The 23,729-nt window shown below is 54.0% G+C and overlaps 1 long non-coding RNA gene across 1 annotated transcript; it reads right to left on the bottom strand.

Moving 5' to 3' along the window:
- Positions 1 to 2,512: 2,512 nt before the first annotated feature.
- Positions 2,513 to 6,115, bottom strand: LOC140897537 (uncharacterized). Its single transcript, XR_013634529.1, has 5 exons — positions 6,073 to 6,115; positions 5,494 to 5,684; positions 4,688 to 5,353; positions 3,767 to 3,955; positions 2,513 to 3,661 (listed from the first exon to the last, which is right to left on the bottom strand). It is a non-coding gene; the product is annotated as an uncharacterized LOC140897537 (long non-coding RNA).
- Between the last annotated feature and the right edge of the window lie 17,614 nt (positions 6,116 to 23,729).

Here is a 23,729-nt window from a genome sequence, read left to right as displayed (position 1 = left end):
GTTGTGTGTGACATTCCCGTCCTGGGGCGGTTTCTGTCTTTGAGAATGTGAACCCTGCAGGCCTGGGTGTTTCTCTCTGTAATGTGACCTCAGCGCTCCTGATGAGAGCCATTGTTTGTAAATGTTTCAGTAGCAGACATATTTATCATTCATGGACAGACAGACATTTATTCATAATTAGAACTGGTCAAAAATAGCGGGGGTGGGGAGGGTCATGAAAATTGAAGAAGAAACCACTCTTCCCCCCCCCACGATATTCTTCAAACTTATTTGCAAATGTTTTTAATGATCAAAGTTTTGGTTGGAAAAACTCCACATTCTCTCTCAAGTGGGCAGAGAAATCCAAAATGTTTTTTTTAAAAAGGGAACTCTTTTCAAATGATCAATGTAATCCAAAGTGGCATTTCTAGTTAAAAGGTTGCATTGTGAGTGTAAAACCATTTTGAACCAGCTCTATTACTGTATAACAAGATGAGTTTATTTTTCATGCTGCATTGTTTGGGCCAAGTTCCAAGTGGTATTTCAGTTTTTGCACCGCTCTTCTCTTCTTGCGTCTGCACCTCTCATAAGCTGTGGCCTTAATCTTGGCCCTGGAAACATTTACGTGCATGTTTAACTTTAATGACTGCTGTGAATAATTCCATTTCAATGGGACAACTCTGAGGTTGGGTTTAGGCTACAGCCCTATATCGGTGTAACTACGTCATTTATTTAATTTTCTTTCTTTTATATGTGAACGTTCTTGAGAGGTTAAAGCAGGTAAAATACATGAACAGGTTCAGACAGTCCAAGTTTGTCAGTGCAAAGTGACAGCAGAGATGTGGTATCTGCTAGTTTTCCATAAGTCTCTCAGGGTTACCCAGGATAACTTTGGGGATCTCTGTCTTGCATCTGCAATGTTCCCTGAAAGTGTCCAAACAGCTCAGAGATACAGAACCATTCCCTGGATCCATTCTTATAGCTGTCTTCCCCGGAAAGCAGTCTGGCAAGTGTTCCTGTCAGCTCTTTGCTAAGTTATCTGCCAAAACGCTAGAGTTTTCAGGTGTGTAAGTAGCCCCTGGAATCATGGTGAAATTATCCTCCCCGCCACCACCAAAATTTGAAATGATGCCCCTGAGTACACGGGACCCTACCGTGCTCCCCCAGAGGAGCTGCATTAACAGGCAACTCTGCAAGTTCTCTGCATGCCTCTGCAAGTGACCCCCATGCCTCTCCATTTCCTTGGCCACATGTATCCTGTCCCCATGCTGGCGGCTAATCCAGAAAAAGAGGGAAAGAGCTCACCACTGCGACCACCTGAGGGATGTGTTGGGGTGAGATCAGCTGGTCAAAGCAGGCAATAGGGACAGAATCGGAGACTTGAAGCTCCTCGAGTGACCTCTGACCTTTCCAGACCTGCCCTTCAATCAGACACAGCGATTGTAAAGTTGAATGTGATAGTAACTAGACCCATTTTAAACCCTTCACCACACAAGACAAAGCCCTTAGGATTCATCATTAATGATTTATTTCTCCTCCCCTGGATTCCTGCAGCCACCAGCCACCTTGGAGCTTTCCCTCGTCTCTCCCAGGCTGGGCTCACTTGATGGCAGGAGCTCAGCGGAGGGTCCAGCTTTGCTCTTTCGCTTCCTTTCTTCACGTCTTTGGGTGGCTGCATTTGCAGCTGAGCAGCCTGATGGAAACACTGAGTCCTCTGTCTCGGCAGGCAGGCCCAGCCGCCAAAGCCAAAGACTCCCTGAGAACAGGGGCAGGTTCACCTCAACTCTCAGGAGTGGAGGCTGGGCCCATAGGGTAGGGTTACCATATTTGAAATTTCAAAAAAGGGGACACTCCGGGGAGGGGGGAGTGGTAGCCCTGCCCCCTATCTACTCTCTCCCACTTCCTGCCCCCTGACTGCCCCCCACAGAACTGCCAACCCATCCAACCGCCGCTGCTCCTAGTCCCCTGATCTCCCCCTCCCAGGACCCCACCCTCTATCTAAGCCTTCCTTCTCCCTGTCTCCAACTGCCCCCTCCTTAGACCCCCGCAACCTAACTACCCCCCTAGAACTTCCCCCCCTACCTGTCCCCTGACTGCCCCGCCCCCTATCCGCACCCCTGCCCCCTGACAGATCCCCGGGTCTCCCACACCTATCCAACCACTCCCTGTCCTCTGACTGCCCCCGCAGAACCCCCGACCCATCTAACCCCCCCTGCTCCCTGCCCCTGACTTTGCCCCCAAACCTCCGCCCCATCCAACCCCCCCTGCTCCCTGTCCCTTGTCTCCCCCAACCTCTCTCCATATGCCCACCCCCTGTCAGGCTCCCCCCAGAACCCCTGACCCATTCAACCCCTCCTGCTCCCTGTCCCCTGACTGCCCCTTGGGACCCCATGCCCCTTCTCCAGCCCCCCGACCCCCTTACCCTGCTGCTCAGAGCAGTGTGTCTGGGGTGCGGAGCCAGACACAGTGCCCTGCTCCCCCGCAGAGCGCACAGCTCCCCCCCCCACTCCCAGAGTGCTGCATTGGGAGGGAAATCCTGGACCTTTGGAGAGTTTTACAAATTCCTCCCGGAGGGCGATTTAAAACCCAAAAAGCCGGACATGTCTGGGAAAATCCGGACGCATGGTAACCCGACCACAGGGACTCCAGGATCTGCAGCTGCTGCCACCTCTATGGTGATTCCTCCGACTCATCACCAACCAGCTCTTCCCCATTCTGCCAGCCGGCCCCACGGTCTGACCGTGCAGGAGAACAGAAACCCTTTGGGACAGCAGGAGAGTCTCCTCAATGCCGCACGCTTTGCATGGCTTCCCGCGGTCACCGGGAAACACGACTGCCCTGCCCCAGGAGTCTTTCAAGGAGCTGCCGGCGCAGTCACTGGGCACCCACTCATAATGGTCTCGGGCAGTGGCATTGCAGAGGGAGCTGAGCAGACCGTCCCTTCCGTGACTTCCTGAATTTCTGCCAGGACGGATTCTCCTCTGCGCTAGGGAGAGTCCCAGAGGAAAAGCAGCTGTGGTGGGGGAGCGGGCAAGACAAGCTCTCCCCCTGAGCCCTTGACTAGCAGGCAAGCAGGACTCTGGGAGCCAGGGATCGGTGTGTCTTGCTGGGAGAGAAGAGCTGGAGAGCAGAAAAGGGCACTGGAGGAACTGTAGAAAAGTCAGTGTGATGGCCAGGTCATGGGCAACCAGACCTAGTGGTCAGAGGCAGAGTCCACACTCACAAGACAGGAGTCGAGAGTCAGCTGGGTCAGGACACGGGAAGAGCAGAAGCAAAAGACCAAATTGTGTTCAGCACCTCAAGTCAGATGAGTCACCCCGAGTCCGCATGCCAGGAAATCAAGCCTGGGGACCGGGAGCAGGAACAGCCAACACACGGTCCAGAGGGGGCGGTTGGGAGCTCGGGTGTTCAGACAGCTTCTTGTTCCTGCTGCTGGTTTAAGGAGGTCCTGGGGGCCGATTAGCTGCTCTGGGACTCCGCCAACAGAGCCTCAAACTGGGTCTGGACTTCATCAGTCCTAGGTAAGCAGTTTTTCGTAGGCTTCCAGGTGGCGTGCTGGAGGGTGGCTGCTCCCAGGAACCCTGCAGACCCGGGTTAATGACCCATGGGTCATGACAGTGACTGATCTCTCCCCGCCCAAACCTCCTGCACGAAACAGTCTGCAGGGTCCCGGACGCATCCTCTGAGAATAAAAAAACCACAGTCATGAGGACAAATAGGCTATGGAACAGGAGCCCCCTCTTTGTTGCAACAGCCCCAAGTGCCCAGAAGAGTGGACGGTTCTTACCTCCAGGAGATGCCTGGGATCTTCCATCTAAGCCTCATTGGGACCCCTGTTTCTTGGTCTGACAGGATGAGACCATCTGTCCCCCCTGCTCCCTGCGCTAGGCTGGCTGCAGCACGCATCTGTGTAAGAGGCTGGGCCAGAGAGATGTTACAGTCAGGGTCCAGGCAGCCCAGAAGGAGAACAGAGGGTCTGAAACCAGAAGACGAAGCAATCAAATCAGCGGATTCGACAGAGAAGTTTTGTACCCTACAGGGACATCAAAGAAGGTCTGTTAGGAAAGCTGAGATGTTAGTCTGGAAACTGCTAAGGCAAAGATTGTGACTTGTTAACGTTCAGTTTAAGTCACTACAAAGTGTGTTTTGTTTTGTTTCTCTGTTTGAAATTTGTCTTTTTCTCTTGCTTAGTTTCACTTAAATCTCTTCTTTGTTACTGTGCTTCCCAAAGCACCTCAGTGTCGTGTGTTCGAGTGAAGTGTGAGTCTCCAGCCTACCCAACAGGCTGAGCTGTGCCCTGTCTCTCTGAAGGTAGCGAATAATTTCTGAGCGGTGCTGGGCCCAGAGTCCAAGGGCAGTTCACCAGACATCTCCTGTGAAGCCCAAAGGGACCAAAGGAGCAGGAGCGATTCAGGCCCCATTGACCCATGGGAACTTCTCACAGAAGAGGCCACACTGGGCTCCAGACACAGCCAGCAGGATCCCTCCCACAAGCTGGGCCATGTCCTTCCCCTTCCAGCCCCACAGCTTCCTCCTCACCCCAGCCTCAGAAACCCCTCCCACCTCCCTGCTCTCCCCAACCACTCTCCAATACCAGGCTGTTTCCAGAATGGAAGCAGGTGCGTACCAGAGTTCACTCACCGCTAGATGCTGGCCAGGCCTCGTGTCACCGCTTTCTCGCTGGGCTAGCAACCCCGCTGATACTCACGCTTGCAGTTTGTTGTCTGGGAACTCAGCCCTCCAACCAGGTGACTGGCCTTTAGTCTACTCCTTCCTGGAGTCGTGCTCCTTCCAAACAAAGTCCAAAAATGTCTTGAACAGAAACAAGGCCTTCCACCCTCGTGGGGAGTTCTTCCTCAGCCTGATTTTGGCTCGGCCTGCCCTTCTTGGGTTTCTATGGTCTTCTGTGTCCCTTTCCTTAGGGACGGTGAGAGAACCCAGTCCTACCCTGGACTCCAGGTTTTGGCCCAAGGCCGTCAACTGAACAGTTCCCTCTGCTTCTGTACTTTTGCTGCTGTTTCCCCTTGTTTCCTCTCAGGTGGGGCTCACTTGGTCATCAATTTGGCCTAGCCCCAGGCTAGGCAGCCATAGGCCAAGCCACCCTGTTAGATATCCTCCTCCTTCAAATCCGGTCCAGCCCGGCTGACAGGTTTGCTGAGGGGATGGTGAAACCCGATTGCTGATCAGAAGGAGGTCAGAGTCTTTTCTCTAGGAGCTGAAGGTCCGTTTGTCCTGCTGCGGGAAGTGGAACTGGAGAGCGGAGATGTTAGGTGAAAGAGACTGCATGATGGAGTTGGAGACTGAGGGACGGGAGCCTCCTCCCAGAAACGCTCCCAGGAGAACAGGTTTGAGGAGTTCTCTGGGGAGCCTCTTGCTAGGAAAAAAACAAGGGTGGCACATTGCTGGAGATGTCTCTGTCCCAGGGATGGGGGAAGCTCCCAGCCAGGCTATGCAGCAGGGATCCCATTTCTCCCCCAAGAAACCCATATGCCCAAAGAAGTCAATGGCTCTTACCTCCATGAGGGAGCAGGGTCTTCCCTCTCAGCCTCTTTGAGAACTACCACTGCTTGGTTTCCTTGGACAAGGGACCTGCCCCCACTGCTCCCTGAGGTGGTTCAGCTTCTGACTACACCCATCTGGGAGGCTGTCAGACGCTCCAGGGCCTAGAAGACACGGGCGGAGGAGGCTCCTCTTCATGTCAGACTCTGAGAGCCCATAGAGGGGCCAAAGGAAGAATAAAGGGCAGGAGATGAAGCTAGCCCTGAGCCTCTGTCCCATCCTCACCTCCTCAAATGTGGAGCTTCCTGAGCTTCAGTTGGGCAGACAGTCTGTAGCCCTGACCCAAAGGTCCTTCTGCGCCATATGGGGCAGGAAGATCTCTGCCTGGGAGCATGGAGAATGGGATGGGGGTGAGATCAAGGAAAGAGGGGAGGGGTATGGGTGGGAGGGAAAGAGCTCCTGCCCCAGATGAAGGAATTTGGGGGGCCAAGGGAAGGACTCGGCTCCACAGAGAGGGCAGAGAATTTCTGTGAGTGCAGGGGCCTCCATTTCCGCTTCCACTAGCCCCGCATTTACAGTGAGACAGAGCAGTACCTGCAGCAGGGAGCGGGACTTGCTGAACAGGGAGGGGAACCTTTCAGAGCATCAGAGGAGCCACAGCCCTTGCAGCGCCTCGGGCATCTGGTGCAAGTGCCTGATGATGTGAAGCTGGCCCATGACCTTGGCTGTGACATCCTCGTGCTGCAGGGGAACGAGAACATGTCAGAGACGGAGACACTCCCCAGGAATCAGGGAGGATTAAGGGCACCTGGAACCAGCACCATCATTTCCACCCAGCAGCTGCTCATGTCTGAGTGGTGGATTCACCCTCCCGACCCCCAGGATGGAGGCTTGCTGTCCTCTCTAGTGACCTCCAGTGCCAACCCCCCTCCTTGTCGGGTGAGCTCCTGCCACCTCCCCATCAGTGCCCCTGACAGCTGTTCCACCTCCAACCCACCTGGGGACACCGCTCAAGTTCGTAGAACCCTCTCCTCCACCCCCACCTCCATCCCCACCCAGGTAGGGCAGGGAGGGGGCTCTAGCAGGGTGGCGGGGGGCAGGAGGGATTCTGGCAGCAGTAAAGTGGGATGGGGAGAGGTTGAGACCTTTCCCCAAGTCACCCTAGTGACAAAAGCTGAAGCCACAGGATGGCAGCCCTGGTGAACGAGGCAGGTCAGCAGCCCCTGCTGACTGAATCCTCCCAATCTCTCGAGAGCGGGTCCAGCCCTACCAGCAGCAAGACCAGCTTCCCACGCCCATGTGCCTCAGCCCTTCCTGGTCAGTCGCCATCACCAGTCAGTCCTTGGCCTCCCAGGCTGCCGGGAAAGGGAGCAACTCTCGATGGTGGCTCAGGTGACATGGACACTAGGCTATGGGGAAATGGGTGCAGCTCTGTGGGGCAGGAAAGGTTCCCAGAGGGCTCTTAGGGGACTCTCCTGTCCTTTCCAGGAGTGATAGCAGAGCACCACATCCTAAGAAGAGAAGTCCATGAAGTCCAGAAGTCCCCACTAGGCTCCTTGCCACCAGGCCAGCGAATGGCGATAAGATGGGAATGAGGCCCTGGCCTCCACCCCAAGCTCCTGAGTCGATTGCAGCTGCTTACCGTGACCCCCATCAGTTGCTGGGCTTCCCCCAGGAGGGAGTAGACGAGCACCAGCCCAGCCTGGCTGACACGTAGCACGGGGTCGTGGATAGCCAGCACTGCTGTCTGAAGGAAGGATCTTTTCTGACCGATGGAGAAGAATTTTCCAAAGACCTAAAACCAAGAGGACACGAGGCTCAAGCAGATTGGCCAGAGCCAGCCTCCAAGTCCTGGCCGTACAATGGCATCACCGTCTAGTGCCCCAAAGGGCGGGGAAGAGAGCTGCTGTGGCCAAGGCAGTTCATTCCCCAGGAGGCTTTCAGGGTCCCAGGGCTCAGGGAAGCCCCTTTATTAAAAGGTCGTAGATGCTGAGGGACCAAAGCCTCCAGTGGCTCTTCCGGGAGGGCAATTTCTGGCAGGGGCCAGGGTGGGCTGGAAATGGATCTCTAATGTGTGTGAGCAGGCCCACTCTGCTGTGCAGGGCACCAAGATGACAGGGGACCCTGTGTTGCTTCCAGCAGAGAGATCTCCTGCACCTCAGCGGCTAGAGGAGTGTGTGTGTGTTGTGGGGGGCGAGGGGGTTGGAGCTGACAGACCAAAGGTCTCTTCACCCCAGCTTAGTGATTTCTCTCATTGCTGGGAATGGCCTCTGCATCTCCTTGGTTTCTTCAAGGGGAATCCAACCTGCAGCCTGACAAGGACAAGGAGACTCATGGCCCAGTCCCCATCCCAGACGCTCCTCAGAGACTTTTCTTCCACTGCAGCAATTCAGCTTGTGGGAGGCGGGACAACCTCACACAGTCTCTCTCACGGGGCGTCTGTGGAGCAGCGTTCTGTCGATGCCCTTGTCGATCCAGGAGCCGCTCCAGGGCCTCCTCTGTGATGTTGTGGCAATCACCCATTTCACCTTTGACTCCAGGCTGGGGGCACTGTGTTACGGTGTGTTCGAAGGTTTGGATATTCTCACCACAGTTGTGAGACGGGGGCGGGGGGGTGTCTTTGATTTTCTACTTCTGCAGCAAGTAGCCGCAACTTGGGTCAGTGACAATGTGCTTCTTTGGAACAGTGGCTGAGGTCCAGATACTCTGCCATTCCCTGGCTGGGTCTGGAGATATGAGGGGGGCGCATGTGGTCCATATTGGCTCTGGAGCTCACTATGTCCCCTACCCAGTTCCCAGGTTGGGGCATTCTGCTTCCTAATCGGCAATGGAATTGGGCAAAGCCCACCTCCTTTCTCTGCTTCTACAGGATGCAGGGAATTAAACAAGGGTCTGATCAAGCAATCGTGACTGACTGACTCAGGGCTCTCCTCTCAGACACTTGGGGATCAGCCAGGGGGACAAGGAGCAGAGAGACACCCAGAGCCAAAATCCTATATTAACTCACCCACCCGGGGATCCTCCTTATGCCACGTAGCAATGCAGCCATGTAAGACACTCAAATCACGGCAACTAGCGAGGTTCCAATGTGGGACCTTTAGCACCAGCCTGTCCCACTGGTTGCTGGATGAGGAGCTCTGAGCTGGAAATAAGGAGCGGGCTCTTCTCCTGTCTCCAGGAGGCATCCACTGCAGGGAACCCAGCCAGCCCCACTCCCCGGGCTGTGTCATGCCCTGGCACAGTGCCCTTACCTCCCCCACTCTGGCTGTATTTTTGTAGCCCAAGAGCCTGCTGTCCTGGTGCCAATCATAGCACCAGAGATCTTCTGCGTCATGTATGGTCAGGCCTGGAAGAGAGAGAGAGAGAGAGAGACTTTTCTCCTTCTGGTTGCAGTTTCTGTGTCCTTCCAACCCCATTGGTGGCTCCACAGTGGAGTGGAGAAGAACAGAGGCAGAGAGAGACTTGTCCTCCAGCTGGGGTCAGTCTGAGAGAAATGGTCTGGGGTCCCATTATCCACCTGTGGTCACTCTTAGTCCCCTATTGGGTTCCGTGTCCCAGCTGGGTTTCTTACCCCTCTGTTGGAGCAGCAGCTGGTAGAGCCGGTAAGTCCCCTCCCTGGCCTGCCGGCTGATGTCCTTGTCTGGATCGCTGACAAATAGAGCCAGCTGGGCCACATGGTGCCCCATCCTAGGGAACTCGGCTGAGATCTAATGGAAGGGAGAGGAGAGGGGACTCCATCAGCATTTTCCTGTCAGCCCCCCTGGGCCAGAGGGCTCCTTCCCCTTAGCTCCTCTGCAGGAGATGCTGGGGGAGAGGAGCTTGAGATCGACCCTTCATTTGCTCTGCTGCCAAGGGAGCCTGGAGCTGCTTTGGGATGCCAAGCAGGGGTGGAGCATGGGCTCCTTAAAGGCCCAGGGACAACACTGAACCAGGACAAGAAGAACTTGACTCAAGCCTAGCTCAGTCCCTGCTCTGCCTCTGCCTCTGCCTCCCCATGAAGAACCCTCCTAAGCCACAGCCCCGGCCGTAGCAGATCCTGCAGCCCGCTGGAGCCAGCCCGTCTCCGCCTGGAGCCAGCAAGCTGGGATCGGAGGTCACTTACGTCAAACTCAGGGAGGGTGACTGTGTATCTCAGCAGGGCTGTGCTGCTCCTGATGGCCCTGGCTCGCTCCTGCGACACCCTGGACACGACCCACAAGTTGATATCCTGTGGGGAAAGGAGGCAGGTCAGACTCAGTGGCCAGGTGCACCTGCTTTGCAAATGATCCCCCCATGCCCCCAGCCCCAGGGGCCTGAGACATTCTGCACAGGGGGGAATATCTGAGGCCTTGATGGCCGATGGTCCCATCCTCCCAGAACTCCTGATTCCTGAACAGTTCACCAGAAAGGAGACTGAACCCTTGACCCTTCCCTGCTACGAAAATCCTTGGGGGGATGTAGGGACTGACTGAGAACACAATTCCCCCAGGAATTTCAGAGCAGATCAGAGGGAAGGGCTGATTCCCTGGGGTCCTCCTGTTTCTCTAGGAAGGAGTGTGTGCCTCTTCTCTGAGAACCATCTCTCGAATCTCATGGGGTGTGTGTGTTGGAGGGGTGGGGGAAGGGTGGGTTTTCAGACTCTCACTCCCCAAGACAGCCAGGAGCCCTGTGGTTAGTGCTCAGCAGAACCAGGCAGAGCTCTGGCTTGAAGTCCCAGCTCCTTCCTCTGTCCCTCAAGAAGGAAGGACCTGACACTGCATTGCACTGACCTCCCCAACCAAGGACGGCCCACTGGGGACCCAGCTAGGAGGACAGAGTGGAAAATGGATCTTCCAGTCTCTCCTTACCAGTCCCCCAAAGAGTTCAGGTGAAATGGGACTCACCTCCAAGATGAAGTGGAGTCTGTCTGTGTCTGGGGACTCTGCCAGCAGGTTCCCCAGCATGGCATCCAGGACCTCTGGGATGACTTTATGCAGAGCCTGCAAAGCATGGGTCAGAGTTAGGGAACCTGGGCCTACACCTGCCACAGGATGGGAAGAGGGGTCTCTGGGAAGCACTGGGGAGACTCCCAAACACATATCCTGGCCTCTCTCCTTCACATCCCACTGCAGGCAATTCGCAAGAATTGATGACCCCTGGACCTTTGATCCATGAGCTTAGGAGGTCTCTGCAGAGGGCCTTGTAGGCAGAAGAGTATGAAACAGCCAAGTTGCTATGGATGGAAGCTGGGATTCTGGGCAAAACACGGCTTATGGAAGAAAGAAAGAAAGAAAGAAAGAAAGAAAGAAAGAAAGAAAGAAAGAAAGAAAGAAAGAAAGAAAGAAAGAAATCCCCCAGGGAGGGGTAATTTCTTCCCTGCTGGAGGGAAGGATCCAACCCTGCAGCTTGTTCCATCTCCGCTACCCCACCCCTAAATCTGGAGCTCCAGCGAATCAAGGGAGCAGGACCGAGGAGCACTCTGGAAGAGGAGGAGGATGGAGGAGGAGGAGGTACCTGGATGCCGGTGGTGTCCTTCTCCGTGCCCAGGGTGAAGACGGAGTGAAGGGCAGCTCGCAAGAGGTGGGTCTCTAGGGCTGGCTCCAGGGCAGGTTTCATGGCGCTGGCAAGAGAGAGGAGCTGGTATTAGACTGTGCAGTATGGGGGTGGGACTGTGGCCAACACGGACACCAACCCACAGGGATAGAGGCACAGGCTGGCGAGAATGGAAACTGAGGCACTGAGCTCGGGAATGACAAGGCCAAGGCGTCCCAGACAGACAGTGGCAGGACAGGAATAGCTCCTGTTCCCTGGAGCCTGCGGCCGCTCCTGTATCTGAGCCCGGGACTGAGCCCCTCCCCAAGGCCCCTGTCATGTTATGGGAGTGAAAAGAAGAGCCCCGCCAGGAGGGAGTGACCCTTCCCTCCCCACCATCTCTGCCAGAGGCGCCACTCTTGGGAGGTGACCTGGGCGGGACAGTGACGGTGACTCCCAGCCTTGGGCCTGAGCAGCACTGGGGTGAGGGGAGCCGGCGGGGTGGGGGGGTGGGGCTGTCTCAGTACCAGAGGTTGCCCACTGCAGCCAGGGAGTGGGCGAGGACGGCGCTGGGTGACGAGTCGTCGGGAAGCTCCTCGATGAGCTCCTGTGAGACGCGAAGGAGACAAAGGAGCGTGTGAGATTCAGGCCCGACTGACACCTCCCAGTGAGGAGATGACACAGCCAGTGCCCCACATGGCCAGCAGGATCCCCCACCACCTCCCGCTCCCCCGATTCCTTCCTGCCCATCCGACTTGTCCCCCTTCCCGGATTCCTGCCCAGCTCACTCCCAATCCCCTTCTCTCCTCCTCCCTGTCAAAACTGCCCCCATTCAGCCCCATCCCGATGACCGATCTGGGACCATGGGATTCCTTGTCCCCCACTCTCAGCTGCCCTCAGCCCCACAATTCCCCCCCTGCCCACTACCCACCAATCTCAGAATTTCTCCCTTCTCTTCTCCCAAGTCTTCAGCCCCAGCAATCCCTGCCCTCTGCTGTCCCCTGCAACACCACCCAGCCCCCACCCATTAGCCTGGCCATACCCCTGCCAATCCCATGTCTCTCTCCTCTCGCCAGCTGCCGTATGGCGTGTCTCACTCACCACGATCCTCTTCACCACAGCCGCCTTGCAGCAGCGCGGCTCCAGCGTGTCCTCCCCTCTCTCCCGTGCAGCCAGACATGCGGGGTAGACGGCCTGAAGGAACAGGAGCTGCTGCCCCTCATCCTGGACCCACCAGGAGTGGGGTATAGCGAGAGAGAACCTGTTAGCGAGGGACCTTCCTGCCCCACGCACACCAGCTCCAGGGCTCAGGCCTCAATGGGGGATTGTGGGGACCCGCCTATTCTCCAAATCCCCCCCCACTCCTACGCAAGCAGGATCAGGAACCGGGACAGTGGCTGTGGGGGCAGACGACCTCGGCTGTTGTGGGACAAACACCCCCATCTTGGGGGTCCCACATCATGGATGTAAAAGGGCCCCATTAGGGGTGGTGGATCAGGAGGGACAAGACCTTCGGCAGGGGGTGGGGATGCTGGGAAGGGACAGGGCCATCTTGGTTCCAGCCCAGGTGGGGAACATTTGTACCTTATCTCTGCACTGGAGCTGCTCTCGGATGACCTTGAGAGCAGCTTCATCTTTGGCCACGTCCACCCCTTCCTCCTGCTCCGAATCCAGGGGGCTCCCTGCACCCAGGAGAGAAGGGAACAGGGTGATGCCTGCTGCCACATGGGGGGTGGACAGGGGCGTGGTGGGCAGAGCAGGATTCAAGACCCCCCTTCCCACCTCAGGCCCCCAGGGTAGATGGGGCCCCAGACCTCCCTCTCAGGGATGCCGTCAGCCCCCAACAGCTGCCGAAGCCCAGAGCAGAGCCCCCCTCCCCTGCCCAGGACCCCAGGGGAGGGGCCTGTTCCCCCCGCCCGGAGCAGCAAGGACCAAGGTGGCAGCAGCTCTTCACGCCCCCACCCCCAGGTCCCCGTGCGAAGGGGCAGCTGTGTGACGGCTGCTGCTGTCCGTGGGGTTCGCGGGGCTCAGCCCAGCCTGGCTCCTCACCTGGCACAAAGCAGTGGCCTCCATCGGCCTGGCTGCTGCTAGAGGCCCAGGTGCTGCCGCGGTCCCAGGCTGAGCTGCCGGTGCTGGGACAGGGACCTTCCCCCTCCTGGCCGGCGGGGGCTGGAAGGGCCTCAGAGACCGGGCAGGGCGATGCCTCCTGATGGGAAGGAGGGCTGGGCTCCTGGGGCCGCTGCTGCCCACACAACCAGCCGCAGAGCCACCCTGCCCGGCGCCCCTCCTGGGCTGGGTCCTGTCTGCCAAACCGCAGCCTGGGCCAGCTCCACCGGGGCCTGGTCGGGGCCGCTCCCAGCTCGGCACCTGCGCCGGGAGCCGGGGTCCTTTTCCAGAAGGCCGGGCACTTCCGCCGTCTGGGCTGGACGGGAGCTGCTTCCCCGCCAGCGGGGACGCAGGGCTTGCTCTGCCCCTCGGGAAGGCGGCAGCTGCTTCCCTCAGGCTCTGGGGTCACCGGCAGAGCCTTCCTCCGCAACATCCGCAGGAGCCTGGCCATCCTGGAACACACGGGCAGGAGTTCGTTGCACGATCTGCTCCCAACGTTCCCCCTCGTAATCCCTGCTGCTGCAATAGCCAGGAAGTCTCATCCTTTTCCAGCAATGGGGTCAGTCCCAAAGACCATCGGTTACTCTGGACAAGCAGCCCCCTCCTGTCGTCCCAGGCCACTCTCCCACCCAGGCTAGAGAAGAAACAGAACCCAGGAGCCCGGACTTCTCCTGCGAAACCATTCTCCACGTCAAAGTCACAAAGACCCCAGGCACCGGAAGACCAGGGCCCTCCTCGTTCCCCATTGATTTCCAGGCTCAGCAGCTCACAGGGTCTGGCCCAGCTCAGAGACTCTCAGCCTGGGGATCAGTGTCCCACAAGGGAAGGGCTGGGAGCCCCATTGCTGGAACCTTTCCAAACACACTGGAGACCCCTCTGGAGAAGCCCCTGCCTGGCCTAAGAGTGAGGGGCTCTTGGGGGCTGTTTGCAAATGAAATCCCCCTTTGGAGATAGTCTCTCCCCCTGTTTCTCCTCTCCTCAGACAGACAGGGGAAGACACCGAGGAACACGAATGCCACTCACGTGCTCTCAGTGATGGTACGATGGATGGCGGATGTTCAGGGTCAGCAGACGTCCCTCACCCTCCTCCTCACTCTCCAAGCCCAAGGCAGGCTGGAGAGGGTGATGACCTCAGGAGTTACCCTGCCCAGCCAGCAGGCAGGGTGATGACACGAGGGCGATCGACCGGCTGTGAAAACAAGAGTCTGTCTTATTGCCAAGGGACGGAGAAACTCAGCCAGCAGCAGGGGGGTGCAGAACACGGCCCTAGGGCAGAGGTGACACAGCGCCTCCAGGATCCTGACATCCCAGCACTTTACACACCTTCCTGGAGCCTCCCAACCCCGCTGGGCTGGAGCGATGGGACCCCAACCCTACTGATGGCAAACGGGCCTCAGCTACCAGCTCAGGGTCACACCGAGTGTCAGAGCCATGGATGGACCCCTTCCCTAACCACTGCCACACACTCCCTCCCACAGCTGGCAATTGCAACCAGGCCCTAATGTCTGGTCCCCCTGCCTTTGAGAGGGAGGGTCACTCCTGCTTCCATTGCTGCCTCATCATCTGTGGGACTTTGGGCAAGTTGCTCCCCCTCTCTATGGCTCTCTGGGACTCACATCCCTGAATGGGCTTTAAAAAAGACAATGGTTAAAGTTTGGCCCCAACTAGTTCTTCTTTCTCGAGACTAGCCATTTTAGCAAAGTTTAGAGTTCTTGACATTCAGCACCTGGAAACATCCCTTTCTCCTTCGCAGACGGCCTTAACATCCCTTATCTCACCCAGGCTCCCTGCTGCCTGGAGTTCGAGAATTGACCCTGTTCCCATTGGACCTACCCAAGGTGTCACACAGCAAAGCGGTGACGGAGCCAGAAAGAGAAGACAACAGTCCTGACTCCTGTTCTAACAGACAACAACCCCCCCGGAGGCAGTGATAAAGTCCAGGAAATAAGGTGTGAACATTTGCATGGAAACCGTTTTCTGTCAGAAAATCCATTCAGACGAAACCACTTTGTTTCTTGAAATCGTAACAAGTAGGATGAAAATTCTTTGCAAAAATATTTGTTTGCAAAACAAGAGCATCTCCTGTCCGTCGCAGCGCATTAAACTGTCTCGTCATACACAAAGGGGAGACACGACGCTCTGGAAAATTAGACGAGATGCTTCAGTCTGAGCTAAGCAGTTGCTGCTTTTCACAATTTCAAAACAATAAAATACAAATGAAATCGAATATTAGGTCATAATCTGCTATGGCTCAGTGTGATAGGACAGCCCCTAGTCTGCACTGCTCCGAGTGACACTCTTCAGGGGATCCCCAGCATTCACCCATGGCGAGGTAGGTGGGAGAGGATTGTTAGTCGTACTTGACAGAAGGAGAAACGAAGGCTGAGAAAGGAGCAGGGACTTGTCTTAGCTGATGCAGCCAGTCAGTAGCAGAGTTGCTCTCAAATGAGCTACAGACCAACAATTGTTCATAGTAATTATTCAGCAATTATTTCAGAAGAACTGGAATATTTGAGAGGATCATGAACTGCTCCGAGACAATGAATGGAGAGCAGCATCCACATTGGTCAAACATCTAACTGGTTGTGACTTATTTGCTTGGTCAGAGAAGAGAACAACAAAGACCAGAGTTTCCTCCCTGTCAATAGCCCCCTCCTCAGCCAATCAAGGTTGGGACTTTGAGGGGTGGGAGGCTAAGGGTTCTCATCAAATAGCCCAAAGAATGGCCCTGGTCACCACCGAGGGGATCACTCTTGGAGCACTAGCCCAGCCTCACCCCTCTGTGAGGGCCTCCCACAACCCCCCCCCCCGCTCCCGCTCCACCCACAGAGCTCCTGGTGGTGGGAGGAGAGCAGAGGAAAAGGACAAAGGAAGCAAGAAGAGAAAGGTAGGAGGGACAGAGGAAAAGGGAAAACAAAAAGGAGAAACCCCAATGTCCCCAGTAATTCTAAGGGACAAAGTCCTCGGTCGGAAATAAAATGCTGCCCCCACAATCTAGTGTTTTCCTTTCCTAAAAATCAGCCGGCACCTGATGGATCAGACTGAACAGGTTCCAAACCTCTCCGAGGCTCTTACCTTCTCTACAGGGACGTCTGTTTTTGAGCAAAACCACTAAAAGAGAAGGAGAAAACTCCGAAGAGGGTCCTCCTTGCGCTCACGTACGTGAAAGTGAATGCTCTCTCAGTCCTCCAGGAGAGACCTCGAGAAGGAGACGTGCTGAAGCAAAGCCACAGGGATCTCCGAGGTTGCCCCTGTCCTGCACCCCTGTCCTGCCTGGCTGATGTCAAGATCTCTCTGTGAGGTCATCGCCTCCCCACCGCCTTTGTCCAATAGGCTGAGGTCCTGCCAAAGGCCCTTGTGATGTCACTGCCACACCCACCCCTCCCCTGCAGTGCTGATGTCCTGCCCCTGTCCAGCCACATTGGATGTTTGAGACGCTTCCCCTGGATCACCCCACTCAATGACACTTCCTTGTGGGTTGACCCTGACTACATAGTAGAACACAGAGGTTCTTCCCCAGGCCGCAATTAGGTTTTCACAAGTTAGTCGACTTTATGGCCAGAAGGAACCGTTTCAGCATTTAATCTGATCCCCTGCGTATCCTAAGGCCTCCTGTATGTCAGAAGAGCTGGACTTTTCTTTTACTCAAACATTTTCCAGAAAGGCATCTAGTCTTTATTCAAAGAGATCAAGAGATGGAGAAGCCATAATTTCTCTTGGTACTTTGTGCTAATGATGAACCACCCTCTTACAAATCTGGGTCTTATTGTCATTATACTTTTTCTGATTTCTGCTTCCATCCATGGGGTCTTGTCATGCCTTTCTCTGCGACATAAAAGAGGCTTTTATACTCAACATTTTCTCTCCATGAAGTCAAGCAACTCACTTCTCATTCTTCTCTTGTATATACTAAACAGATTGAGCTTTTTCAATGTCTCATTATAGGGCATCATCCCCATCACTCAGTTATGACTCTTTTCTGCACCCTCTCCAATTGTTTTAACATAATATTCAAAATGTGGACACAAGAACTGGATTCAACATTCCAACATCAGTCTCACCAATGCTGTTTCACTTCCCTTTCCATCCTCACTACTCTATCCAGCCAAGAATGGCTTGAACCTTTTTAACACAGTTTCACATTGACAGCTCATGTTGAGCAGCTCGCCCACTATGGCCCCAAAATCCTTTTCAGGGTCACTGCTTTCCAGCGGATTGTCCCCAATTCTGTAGGGTGCCGCCTGACTCCTTTGTTACTGGAGGTATGGGGTTGCATTTGGCTTTATTAAAACCTACTTATTTAGAAAGTATTTTAGAAGAACTAGCCCATTAGAGAGAGAATCGTGAATTACTCAAAGACAATGAATGGAGAAAAGCGGCAAGAGCAATCAAATACATGTTTGGTTACGGCCTATTTCCTTGGTCTTAAAAGAGGGTAACAAGGACCTGAGCCTCCTCCCTCACAATAGCCCCAAGCTCCCCCAATCAGCATTAAGACTCTGAGAAGCAGAAAGCTGAGAGTTCTCACCAGATGTCCCGGGTCACCACCGGAGGGAGTCACTCTTAGAGCACCATTCCAGCCACATGTCTTTGGGAGGGCCTCCCGCAATGAGAGTTGGAGTGCAACCCCCCATCCACGCCCCCTCTCTATCCCCAACTCCACACACACGGACAGGTCCTGGTGGTGAAAGGAAAGCAGGGGAAAAGGACAAAGATGCAAGAGAAGACAAGAAAGGAGGGAGAGACAGGAAAAGGGAAAACAAAAAGGAGAAACCCCAATGTCCCCAGTAATTCTAAGGGACAAAGTCCTAGGTTGGAAATAAAATGCTGCCCCCACAATCTAGTGTTTTCCATTCCTAAAAATCAGCCGGCACCTGATGGATCAGACTGAACAGGTTCCAAACCTCTCCAAGGCTCTTACCTTCTATACAGGGACGTCTGTTTTTGAGCAAAACCACTAAAAGAGAAGGAGAAAACTCCGAAGAGGGTCCTCCTTGCGCTCACGTACGTGAAAGTGAATGCTCTCTCAGTCCTCCAGGAGAGACCTCGAGAAGAAGACGTGCTGAAGCAAAGCCACAGGGATCTCCGAGGTTGCCCCTGTCCTGCACCCCTGTCCTGCCTGGCTGATGTCAAGATCTCTCTGTGAGGTCATCGCCTCCCCACCACCTTTGTCCAATAGGCTGAGGTCCTGCCAAAGGCCCTTGTGATGTCACTGCCACACCTACCCCTCCCCTGCAGTGCTGATGTCCTGCCCCTGTCCAGCCACATTGGATGTTTTAGCCGCTTCCCCTGGATCACCCCTCTCAATGAGCGTTCATTGTGGGCTCAAGCCGAACATAGTAAAACATCAGAGGCTTCTCCCCGTGCTATGCTCAGTTTTTCATAAATTAGCAGACTTTATGGACAGAAGAGACAATTAGAGCATGTCATCTGACCCCCTGCATATCACATGCTTTCTGTAGAGCATAGGAGCTAGTTTTTGACTACACATGTTCCAGAAAGGCATCTAGTCTTCATTAGAAGACATCAAGAGGTGGGGAATTCCCACCACTTCCCTTTCTAGTTTGTTCCTTTGGTGATTCATCCTCATGGTTGAATATGTGTGCCCTCTTTCGAATACGAATTGGTCTCTTTTGAGTTTCCAGCCACTGGGTCTTGTTATGCTTTTCTCTGCTAGATTAATGAGCCCTTTAATACCCGATATTTTCTCTCCATGAAGTCACTTCAACACTTCAATGACGTCACCTCCAGATCTTTTTTATCATCTAAACAGGCTGAGGTCTTTCAATGGCTCACGAGCAGGCATTTTTCTCCAGCCCTCGAAATGTTTCATTGCTTTTTGCTGCCCCATCTCCAATATTTCAAAATCTTTTTTCAAAGGTGGACGCCAAAACTGGATGCAGTATTCCATGATCAGTCTTCTTCATGGTGTGTCACCTCCCTATGCGCCTCACTGCTCTTTTCATACATCTAATGATGGCTTTAGCCCTGTTCACCACAGCATCACCCTGGGTGCTCATGTTGAATGGCTTGCCGAGCATGGCCCCAAAATCCTCTTCACAGTCAGTGCTTTCCTGGATACACTTCCCCACTCTGTAGGTGTGGCCTGCATGCTTTGTTGCTAGTTATAGGACCCTTCCTTTGGTTATTTTCAAACTTGTTTTCTTTGAATGGGTCCAGCTTCTCAAGGAAACCGATTGCTCTGTGTCACTGCCCTGTCCTCATCATTAATTACCACTCTGCTACTATTTTATCACCCACCAATGTTAGCAGCAGTGATTTTTTATTTGGGTTGCAGTTCATTGATATTTATTTTCAAGAATTAGTCCTTGAGAGCCTCTTCATATCCCTAGTGCCCAGAACCTGCTCCACACAGCACAGCGAGAAAAGGCCGTCCAGCCCAGCTGTGCCATAGGGGCTAAGCACAGAACAACCTTAGGAGCTTGTGTCATCCATAGCTTCTGAACAACATGTGGAGGTCATCAGCTTACAAATACACTCTAGACCGGTAGCGTAGACAGGCCCCAAATGTATCTAAGTGTCCCGCCTTGAGAAACAGGAGAGAAAAAAACAGAACCTTGATTAGCTTTATTTTATATTGATGGAAACTGAGGCACAGAGAAGTAAAGAGATTTGCTCATGGTCAAAAAGCCAGGAATAGAAAATTTCCATCCCACCATCAACCTCAGCCTGGACCAGTCCACACAAGAGATCCACTTCCTGGACACTACGCTGCTAATAAGCGATGGTCACTTAAACACCACCCTATACCGGAAACCTATTGACCGCTATACTTACCTACATGCCTCCAGCTTCCATCCAGACCACACCACACGATCCATTGTCTACAGCCAAGCTCTACGATACAACCACATTTGCTCCAACCCCTCAGACAGAGACAAATACCTACAAGATCTCTATCAAGCATTCTTACAACTGCAATACCCACCTGCTGAAGTGAAGAAACAGATTGACAGAGCCAGAAGAGTACCCAGAAGTCACCTACTACAGGACAGGCCCAACAAAGAAAATAACAGAACGCCACTAGCCGTCACCTTCAGCCCCCAACTGAAACCTCTCCAACGCATCATCAAGGATCTACAACCTATCCTGAAGGATGACCCATCACTCTCACAGATCTTGGGACACAGGCCAGTCCTTGCTTACAGACAGCCCCCCAACCTGAAGCAAATACTCACCAGCAACCACACACCACACAACAGAACCACTAACTCAGGAACTTCTCCTTGCAACAAAGCCCGTTGCCAATTGTGTCCACATATCTATTCAGGGGACACCATCACAGGGCCTAATCACATCAGCCACACTATCAGAGGCTCATTCACCTGCGCATCCACCAATGTGATATATGCCATCATGTGCCAGCAATGCCCCTCTGCCATGTACATTGGTCAAACTGGACAGTCTCTACGTAAAAGAATAAATGGACACAAATCAGACGTTAAGTATTATAACATTCAAAAACCAGTCAGAGAACACTTCAATCTCTTTGGTCACTCAATTACAGACCTAAAAGTGGCAATTCTTCAACAAAAAAACTTCAGAAACAGACTCCAACCAGAGACTGCTGAATTGGAATTAATTTGCAAACTGGATACAATTAACTTAGGCTTGAATAAAGACTGAGAGTGGATGTGTCATTACACAAAGTAAAACTATCCCCCCCCCCCACCCTACTGTTCTTGTCAACTGCTGGAAATGGCCCACCTTGATTATCACTACAAAAGGTTCACCCCACCTCCCTCCCCAAGCTCTCCTGCTGGTAATAGCTCACCTTTCCTGATCACTCTTGTTACAGTCTGTATGGTAACACCCATTGTTTCATGTTCTCTGTGTATATAAAATCTCCCCACTGTATTTTCCACTGCATGCATTCGATGAAGTGAGCTGTAGCTCACGAAAGCTTACGCTCAAATAAATTTGTTAGTCTCCAAGGTGCCACAAGCCCTCCTTTTCTTTTTGAGGATACAGACTAACACGGCTGCTACTCTGAAACCTGTCATTAATTTTATTTGGTGACCCTTAGTTCTTGTGTTATGAGATGGAATAAATAACACTTCTTTATTTACTTTCTCCACACGTGTCATGATTTTATACACCTCTATCTTATCCCCCATTAGTTGTCTCTTTTCCAAGCTGAAAAGTCCCAGTCTTATTAATCTCTCCTCACATGGAAGCTGTTCCATACCCCTAATCATTTTTGTTGCCCTTTTCTGAACCTTATCCAATTCCAATATCTCTTTTTTGAGTTGCGGCGACCACATCTGCATGCAGTATTCAAGATGTGGTTGTACCATGGATTTCTATAGAGGCTGTGGTCTCAACACCCCAGTAACCTAACCAGTGTCAAGTTGGTTTCAGGTTTCCTGGCACAGGAGAGGTTTTGAGGGGTGATTTGAAAGAGGGCAATGCAAAGGCTTTGCAAATGTTGACGGGGAGCTCCTCCTAGGGGTGATAGCGAATGAGAGAGGCCAGGTAGGGTGTGGATTGTGAAGACAAAGGCTATACATCGATCTATGGCACTTATGTCCCCTGCACCCCATCACTGTAGTACGGGAGCATCTCACAATCTTTGGATGGATTTATCTTCCCAATGTCCTTGTGTATCTAACCTGAATTCTCCCCTTAAGAAAAACTCCACCTGATCCGGCTGGAGAACAGCCAGATGTTCTGCCTCCAAACTGCACCAGAGAACATCTGTATCCTCTCATGTTCACTCCACCCATGTCCTCGCCCTCGCGTCCTGCTTCAACAGGGGGTGGCAGGGCCTGCTGCCCCCTGAGAGTGTGAGGAACCCCGGGGGGCCAGTACCGCTGTCCGGCCGCACGGCCAGCCGAGGATACTAGTTGGTGGCTCCTCCCTGGAGCCAAAGCAGGGGTGTGTACCTGGTACAGCTCCCCAGCTCCCCCGGTGCCTCTCCCTTTTGTGGAGACAGAGACCCAGGCACACGGCATTTTTGTTGCAGCCCCTCTTCCGGCTCCTCCAAAACCTCTCTGCATTTCTCCCTGCACCTCCTGAGCTGCACCCATGCCCTGGCCGCCCCACAAAGCCATAAGATCCCCCCCTCAACCACCTCCTGGCGCTGGCCCGATGGCCATCTGTCACTCCAGGAGCAGAAAGCTGGATGGGGTTTGCCCTGCGACTGTGGGGCCTATTTCCGGTCCCTTGTCTGCTCCTGTCTCCAGACAGAGTTCCTCTGGGCAGTGCCCACTGACTCCTGGACGCCTTGGAGGAGCGGTGGGGACTGTTGGGGGTTCTCTGCTCAGCATCCCCCTCCGGATCCCTGATTTTCCACCTGAGACCAGGCTCCTGTTCCTGTTTTCTCCTTTGTTGTCCCCCACCATCAACTGGAGCCTGGACTTAGTGGTTCCTCCCCCTTTGTCAAGGGACAGGGCCTTTAGCTTTGGTCAGGCCCAGCCCGGCCTGTCCTAATACTTCCCATAGCACAGGAACCCACAGGGAGTGACTCACCCTGGCATCGGCTCCCTTTACCCTGCCCAGGAGAGCGAGGGGCAGCTCTTTTGTGCTGCCTTTTCTTGGCCCCCCTAAAAGGAGATGGACCCCATAGGGAAGGAGTTGAATTCCCCAGAGGTTTCATACTTTGATTCCCCCGGGGTGGCCATAGTTTTGTACCACTAGACAGAAGCAAACCCCCATCGTTTGCTCCTCTCCCCCCTCCCTCATGGACTTGGAGTTGCCCCCTCTCCAAAATCTGAAATGGTGCCCCTGGATCCTCCCCACCACACCGAGCCTCTCCCTCACGGCCTTGACCATGCCCCTCCCCATTTGCCTCTCCCTCCTCCATTCGGCCTTTCTGTTCATCATGCAGACCACTGGTTTCCTGCCTTTTCAGGCTGGCGATCCCCCCTTCACACTAAAAAATGCCCCAACGCCCTGAGGTTTCCTGTCCAAGTCAGAGTAAACCCTGTGTCAGTGCTAACGACGCCAGGAGCCTGCACCCCGGCTACAGCGACGACATCGGATCTCGCCAACGCCCCAGGGTTTGGCCACCCCAGTTTCACCCTGGAAATTGTCTTTTCTTCGTCTAAGATTGTAATAAAATTTGCAACACCTCACGCCCACACCCCCTCCCGCCCCTCTAGACTCCACCCACGGGGCGGGGTGGGCAGGTGTCCTGTCAAAAAACTGCTCCCTGACAGAATTTGCTGCTTAGATTGTCCCTGAGCATGCTCGGTAACATCTGCTGAAGCCGCAGACCTCAGCCTGCCCTTACTCGGAATCAGATTCTGCTGCCTGCTCTTTACAGGGGCTACAAGGGGGCAAAGGGCAGCGGGGCTCGATCCGGTTTTATAGTGGGGGGTGCTGAAAGCCAGCTCATGCAACTGTGTGTTCAAAAGCAACGTGGAAAGGGGCAATTCCCGTTCCTACCGCATGGGTGGAGCACAGCTCCGGGATTCGAAATAATGCCAGCTTTCTTCTCACAGCCCTAGCAAACTTTTCACAGAGAAAGCTGGGGGCAGGGATTTCCCTACACCCCCCGCCCCCCGAATTTTCCCAACACCCCCCACACACAGTTTTGTGAACTAGTTACCTGCAGCGTTGCCACTTTAGTGATTGTTTGGAAATTTGAATTGAAATTGAAACGTTAATACCCACTTTAAAAGCATATAGAG

Source organism: Lepidochelys kempii, chromosome 14, assembly GCF_965140285.1.
Source record: "Lepidochelys kempii isolate rLepKem1 chromosome 14, rLepKem1.hap1, whole genome shotgun sequence".
In the NCBI taxonomy this organism is placed as follows: Eukaryota; Metazoa; Chordata; order Testudines; family Cheloniidae; genus Lepidochelys; species Lepidochelys kempii.
Note: the sequence above shows the minus strand (reverse complement) of the source record. Positions and strands in the feature narration are given on the sequence as shown.